The sequence below is a fragment of the Papaver somniferum genome, chromosome 7 (genome assembly GCF_003573695.1).
Source record: "Papaver somniferum cultivar HN1 chromosome 7, ASM357369v1, whole genome shotgun sequence".
Lineage (NCBI taxonomy): Eukaryota > Viridiplantae > Streptophyta > Magnoliopsida > Ranunculales > Papaveraceae > Papaver > Papaver somniferum.
In genome coordinates this window covers 21577194-21585309 of record NC_039364.1, presented here as the reverse complement: position 1 = coordinate 21585309, position 8116 = coordinate 21577194, and the positions used below count along the sequence as shown (strand labels likewise).

Genomic DNA, 8116 nt, shown 5'->3' with positions numbered 1-8116 from the left:
AGAAAGTTGTTGGGCAGGAAGCTTCACCCGGGTGCAACCTGGTGCTTCATTCTCTTCCTTTCACAGCAAATTAAGACAAAGCAAAAAGAAAATGTTACCAAATAGACTCGAACTCAAAAACACGAATAGCATCCCATGAAATCACCTCTTGCAAATTAAATACCCAATGACATAATTTAATTTGCAATTTAAAGAAAGCACGAGGAGCAAGCATAAAACCTTGCCCAAAAACATAAAAAATGAACAGCCTAAAAGTCTGACTCGGTCAATCAGACCTTTGAGGATGCAAATGTACAAATTGCTGAATGGAGACAAAGTTGTACAAAAAATGGACAAACAAACTCGGTGTAGTTTACTAATATTCTATGTACAATTTTAGAACCATGTATAGAGATATTAGATTCATGCATATTAAAAATTAGCCTTGGGACAGATCCAAACATTGACTTTGGCTATTCTGCCGCTTGAACCGTTAGTTCGCGAAATGTACATCCGTCCGTTGTATATATGACGGGGATTTTATTATTTTGGACGTTCGGGATTGATGCCACGATATAAGAATATATGACTTTGAAGTAATAATAAGGCTGTTATAAAAAAAGTGATGTCTGTCTTGGGTAATAGACGACCCTTGATTTCGGCAATCCGACGGCTGAGAAAGATAGTTGGCGAGATTTCTATCCATCCGTCCGTTTTAGACATATAATTTTGAGAGATATTTACGTCCGTCGGTTCGTGAGATGATCTTCTTTTAATATTTTGTTTTAGACGGCAGGGATTATGCCCCGGCTCGGTGCAAAACGAGACTCTACATTTCCTTATGTGACTCGAATCAACATTTCCTAATGCGTGTCGGTTTCCTTGAAAGTTTTCATGCACTAACTATAAATATCCTTTCTGATTTTACCAAAAAAAAAACAAATATTAATTTGAAGACTCTATAGATTTTACCTAATCACGGCTAATTTTAATGCGGATATCATATTTTCTTTAAATTTTCTAATCCACGGCCGGGGCCGTAGGGTCCGGCCCCATCCGGCTACTATGACCCGCCTAATTGAACACGCTATTGTGACCCGACTAACTAACACGGTATAATATGACACGACCAACTAAATATCAGGACCGTTGTGGTATTGACCGGACTAACTAAATATACTCCCGACTATTATAGATGGACTAAAATATGGAAAGACACTGACCGACTGACCGAACAATAAACAAAACTCTAAAAGGTTGAGCGCTGCCTTAGACCGGGATGATACCTAGTTATTAGCTATAATCATGGTTTATTTTTGTTGTTGATAGACAGTACAAAATAAGATATATATCTTGTCATCTAGGAATTATTATATACCTTTATTATCTTACATTAATCTTAAACACAAGAAAATAAATGGTCATACTATAAATTAGCTATTTCTACAAATACTTCCGCTTCCATGTTTTTTTGATGGGTGTTTTACAAAAGGGACACATTACCCCAAGTGGTTGTAAAATAGTATTTTTCTATCGGACTTGACATGGCTATGAGTTGAACCATGGTTTACACATGGCTAGGAGGTAACGGTCTACACACGTGGCAATGAATCCCACGTAACAGTATCTACGTTCAGAAGGACACGTGGCTTCCTTTGTGGTTCTGATTGCTCAGTTACTCTGTAACCCAAATTGGACCTAAACTCAACCCCGCTGGAAGCAATATCGAGACACCACATTATGCCTCTCCGATCTCAAAGAGATAACGCAGCTAAAGAGTCGGAGGGATCACAGGATTGCAAATGGATCGAATGCAAACCAGAATTCTTGATGCTCAACATACTGTTACGGTGTTACCAATCAATTGCTTGAATACTATCGCTCAGGACCGGTCATCCTTCCGGACTTGCCGATCATACAGGATCTGGAGTCGCTTTATCTTTCACAGATGATACAGAATTTTCATCCTGTTAATGGAATGGTTCATGATGAAAATAGGGTTGAGGCTGATAATCAAGATGAACATTTTATCATTGATGGCTGACCTGGGTTATACAATTGATTCGGTAAATTGGGCATTTGAAGTTCATGGAGCTGTGAGATCTGTTGGCGCTGCCTTGATGTATGATTGTGTGCATCTGTTGGGACTACATCAACTTCGGTTATGCATTATAATCCGGTTAGTTTGAAATTTCTTTATCATGGGTTTGATTTTGATTTTATTTCTCTGGTTGCCTCAGGCCCCCGTAGGAACTAGGTGAGGCGAGCGAAGGGCCTGGCTGCTCGCCTCGCCTAGTGCCTCACACATCACAGATTTGTGATTACAGGAAATACGAAGCTATGGGATATGTGATGTATTATGATCCTTGTTGCAACATAAGCATGATATTTCACTTAAGTTCTGCAAAGTAGAATGTCGGTTGTCAAAAAAACTTTTAGTTGCTTCATTCTGTACTTCTAATAAATATCGGCCATCAAAATGTTTCCATTTGCCTGCAACAAACATTCTAGTTAATATGTTATCCACTAGTTAAAAGTTTTGATATTACAAGGAGAGCAACTAACTTCTTTAGAAGAAAAGCAAGAAGATGAATACACAAATTATAGCTAAGCACTTCGTAGTTCACAATTTATAGTAATCTCTGGAGTTGCAGATATTTATTGATGAACAACATAATCTGATTTCCCTCGTGTTAGTGCTGTGGATACAAATTCCCATTAATATGTTAGTGCTCATCTTATGTAGTTTGCAGAGAATCAAACCAACTAAACTGATTTTCTTTTGTACCTCTTGACACTAAACACCAGTTAAGTCGAAATCAATTCCATGAATTGCAGTCACTGGTGTCTAAAAACCACACACCATTGAGGTTTACTAGGAAACACTAAACTGACACTTGTCAACTTTATGCGACTCTTTTTAGGGATTTCACCTCTCTTAGAAAAAGTCAGAAGTGGATGTAAATCTGTAAAAGACAATAAAAGGAAGGTAAGCTATGTTAGGAAGTTTCTCTGGGATAAGGAACTACAGAGTTGAAAGAGTTATTTAAGAGTGATCGTGGGTTTACATCTGTTATTCTCAGTATACAGACTGAGTATTTTTTGCATAGTCTGCAAGTGCTCCTCTTCCTCATTGCCTGTAATATGGATCCAGAGTTCAATTTGATGTCTGCACATTACCCAGTAATAATAATATCTATTGAATCCTGGAAATGTTGATTAATGTGTAAGTTATTTCCACATCCATTGAATGTTCTGAATGTGCAATTTCTCATGTCCACCGGCTTGTGGCTTTTCACCTTTCAGATATCTGACATTTCGAGTATGAGATCTGTGGGAAATTTGAAGAGTCCAATTGGTATCATCAAAGAAGAGCAAAAAAAGGTATCTGTCTCTGAGCTGAAACATTTCTTTATATCAGTTTGATAGTAAACCTGGTCATTAGCCATATAATACAGAACGAAGTTGCTTCCTTTCTCAGTTTTTGGCAGTGCATTACTGCATTACGTGCCAATCTGTTTAGATTAAACAGTTCCTTTTAGACTCAACCAAGGACCAAGTCTTAAACTGGCATGAGCCTCTATGTATTTATTCTCGGTGTGGCTTAGATTGGGTTCACTTATAGTTGACTTTAGTTTATACTTCGTTAGTAACATCGTACGCAGTAGCAGTAGTACCCTTGTTCTTTCTAATAGTGTCCCAGATGGCATGCACTGCCACATCTTTGCAGACACCTACTTTCAACCTGAGGCTCTTCCGTACCTAGCTAGCTAAGTGAAATTACTAGCTTGCACAAGTATCTATATCTCATGCTGTTCATGTTAATAAATAGTAAATACTATTACGATTATGTAAAACTTTCACTCATGGGACCTATTGAACAGCTCATCCGCATCATTGCTCTTTCATTTTGTTAATCAGGCTGTATCTGTATGAACGGTGTGGTCTACATGTTGATCGTATACAAAATCAAGCGATAAAACAGATAAAACGCATCCTCTACAAAGTGATGAAACAGTATGATAACAATGCTATCTTGCCTTCTATGTATCTTCATTTCATTCCAGACGGCTATTGAAACTATTTATTCTTCAATGCTCTTTGTTTTTCCAAGTCCTGTAGTTTTATATCAAGACTTGACTTGGCTTTTGATCGTAGAACAGGTAACATTGATAGTGAATATCTCTGTTATGCTGTGTTACGGAATCTATGTCTGATCTTATAACCTTTATAGGTTAGAATCTAATCTCAGAATTCTGCCTGCCTTAGTCAACCCATTTTGACTGTAAGGTTATGGTTAGTAAGTAAAAACTCGGTAAATTGATGCCTAAGAGCATCCATGATGCTAAAACCAAAATTTTCATTAAGAAAATGTCCCTGATAGAAATGCTAAATTTGGGTTTGAGTAAGCCTTTGAGTTTGACAGGACAGGTATGCAAAGCGAGCCTGGTATCAAGGTCACTGTTCAATAAAAGTAAATTTGTTAAACTATAAAGCAGCTAATCAAAAAGGCCAAAAATAATAGCTAAATAACTTGACAGGTAAAACCACGCTCGACTTCAAGTGTAATCTAAAAAGCTGTTTAGTTGGGCTGAGTTTTTAACGTCATCTGGCTTTGGTGGAGTTTTAGATGCGGTTCCTCTAATGAGTTATACACAGCTTTCTGTCTCAGTTTTGAACTGTCTCAAGCTTCAGGCACGATTTAGAACTTCCTCAGCTTTCTGTATCAGTTTTGAACCATCTCAAGCTTCAGGCACGGCTTAGAACTTCTCAACTGTATTTGAGAAATTTTGTTTTAATTAACGAACATTATTTTCTGTCAACTATAGAATTTCTACTATTAGATTTTTCTGTCAGTTGTTATATTCACCTTCATCTACTATGGACCAAGATTTTGCTGTATTTAGCTTATTTTGTCTGCATTATGGATGCTGTAACAGTATCTCCAATGCAAGCTAAATAAGCTAAACGTGGCTTTTTTTGTTGTCCGCAGTGGAGGCAGCCATGTTTTTTCAATTGCATAACAAGTAGAAATGCTGGGCCAGTTTAAAACTAAGCTTAGCATTAGGTTTCAGGCACAACTTAAAACCCTGCTCACAAACCTCGGTCTCAGTTTGGAAGTTAACCTCGCATCATTCTGCTCCGGCTTGCTTAGGTCAGTGGTGTTTCTACCTCAAATGCCATAAACCTAAATGTAGCTTGCCTTTTATTCTTTTTGGGTTCCACCATTTGGATGCTCTGCGTCGCTTCTCGAATCCCTCCATGTCAGAGTGGGTGTTGTGCATATGGTTATCATTTAAAGTGGAAACAGTAAGTCTGTAACTGAAGTACCATGAATTATCTCAGTCTATCTTGCTGTTTGTTCCAACCAGACTTCTCCCTCCAAAGCAGAGTTAGAGCCAGAGGGAGGAACTGTGACTGATTTTCTCTCTTGTTTTTTTTTTTTTTTTTTTTTTGTTGGAGAAATGCTATACCAATTGTTAAAATTTCGATAAGGAGATAGATAATCAATTATCCGATTTGTATTTCTTTAGGTTTTATATTTCACTGTTTTTGTTTGTTTGTGTTGAACCATGTTATACAAGCTCCTCTGTATAACCCCCTCTCTTCCATCACAATGTTTAATGTTGGTAGACCTTGATGATTGGATATATATGGTATAAGCCCCAGTTTTGCAATATATATATATACACGGGTCAATATAAGACCACATTCTTGCAATCTTGAAACATGAGCTGATGGTGCAACCTCCACTTATCATCAAGTTCAAATTACAGGAACATGTTAATGATGGCTTAGGCAATGACGAATCTCCAAAATTGGAAAGAAGTTGCAGGCTAAAGCTCAAGATTGTTGAAGCTTTGGTGGAGTTCCGCCATACAATTTTCTGATCACCCATGGCCTAATCAAATCTGTAATACACGGGTACGACTAATTGGTCCCAAAGATGGCCGATTCCACTTCTACACCTGGTTCTGACCTTCACTACTTAGAAGTGCTAGATAAGTCATTTCATGGAAGGTACAAAGTGGAATCGTGATGGGATGGATGTTCCCGTGGTGAAAGATGCCTTGAAGACTTGTCTGTGAAAATTTGTGTCCTTGTTTCGTTGTTAATCTTTTGTTCAAGTTTTCCGGTTCTTCCAGTTTTCCTGTAAACTAAAGGAAGATTTTTGTACTTTATCTGTAGCATGATATTAGATCATGAGAAAACACATAACTTTTAAAGCCTTTATGTGCTTTATCTGTTCTTCGGCGATGGGTATACTTCTCTACGAAACACATGCATTGACTAGCAAGTAAAAGGAGAACTAGTAATAGAACTAACATGGTATTTCAATTCAACCAATTGGATTTCATGGAACTAAATAGGAAGAAAGAAGCAAAAGCAAATAACGAAAAACAAGATTTGACAGGATCCTAAATTCTCAAACTTCAAACTAATAATTGATTAATAGAAAGGAGTCAAAGACTCGTACGCTGCATAAAATAAAACATTCCAAAGTTCAAACTAAATAACAACTAATACTCACTAATCTAGCTAATACCCATTAAACTTTCGGATGAAAACTCTGCTCTGTCTTTTCTTTTTTCTGTCGTAGCACCATCTTCATCTTCACAACCCATTCTAATCTTCATCGTCACCAGACTCACCACCATTTTCATCTCCGCCTTCACCTTTTTTGCCTTCACCCTCAGCACGACCACCACTTTCACCTTCACCTTTTTCAGGTTCAACCATAAATGGTTTCTCCCATTGCACCAAGGTACCCCCACATGGACACTCAGTTTCAAGATAATTTTGAATCTCATACACTTCTTTTGGAGCCCCTCTCCAGGGAGACTCCCTCCAGTAATGCCCACAGAGAGGACACTTAAGTAGTACATGTTTAATATCTCTGGCGAACTTCACTTTGATTACAAGTTTCTTAGAATTGCTCTTAAAGTGAGCTGAAGGATTTAAGAAATCTATCTTTTGTGGTGGTGGTGGAGTGATATTAAAAGGGCTCATGGTTTTTTGTTGGGAGTGGAAAGAAAAGGAGCAGAAAAGGTTAGAGAGTGGGAAGAGGGTAGTAGAGCTTGTAAAAGAAGGTAAATGAAAATAAGGTGAAGAGATATGAAGAGTGATGAACTCGTTTTTATAGGCATATTGAAGGTTTTAGGACATTAATATTTTAAGTTTGAATTTATGAACGGGCATAAGATTCTCTGATTGTCTTCTCTACTCTCTGAGACGAGTTAACCGTTTTACATAATGAAGTTTGAATTCAACAAGCTTTTTATGGAAGTGTTGCAGAGATTCTCTCCTTGTCCTCTTTCCGTGAGAGGCAATTGAAAGAGAAAGGAAGACCAGTCAAACAAATCCATGTAATGTACAGCTGTGGTTTGATGTTGAGACTTTTATGAGTTCCTTGTTCTCCGATCGGTGATCCTATCATTGCACTTGTTGTGTTGATGGTTAACCCACCATTTGCCTGTCTAGAATACGATGTAGGACGTGAAGATCAACAAAAGTGAAATGTGCTGCCATATGGCTCAACACGTGGCAGTTTATGCTGACATGTCAGAAATGAGTTATTATCAGTATCACGACTCTTGTGAGCGGTTCCCCATGAGCCAGGATTTCCGGCATCCCAGCTTTCCCTAATAAATGATTCAAGGACCAATCCAATAGTCAAGGCATGCGTTATGTTGAAAGAAAGCAAAGAAAATGCCTGGTAAAAACTGTGAGGTCAAAGCTATTCTCTTCATCATGGCCAAAGATAAAGTTTCAGGATCAGATGGCTTCCCACCTAACTTCTTCCAAGCGAATTGGGACATTATAGGAGAGGATCTAGTTAAAATGGTCCAACATTTCTTCAAGTCAGGATGCCTTCTCAAAGAAATGAACTCAACCTTCATATCCTTGATACCCAAAATTGATAACCCTACTAGTCCCAGCCATTTCAGATCCATTAGCCTCTGCAACACCACTTACAAAATCATATCCAAACTGCTAGCCCAAAGAATGAAACCATATCTCAACAAAATCATATCTCCCTACCGATCTGCCTTCATACCAGGAAGACAAATAGCTGATAATATAGCCATTGCCCATGAAATTATTCACCACATGAGAACCAGAAGAGGTCTTAAAG

At 38.0% G+C, this 8116-nt stretch overlaps 1 long non-coding RNA gene across 1 annotated transcript; it reads left to right on the top strand.

Annotated features, from left to right (window-relative positions):
- Nucleotides 1-1708: 1708 nt before the first annotated feature.
- On the top strand, nt 1709-4092 carry LOC113296663. Its single transcript, XR_003333096.1, has 3 exons — nt 1709-2158; nt 3286-3363; nt 3901-4092. It is a non-coding gene; the product is annotated as an uncharacterized LOC113296663 (long non-coding RNA).
- Nucleotides 4093-8116: the final 4024 nt, after the last annotated feature.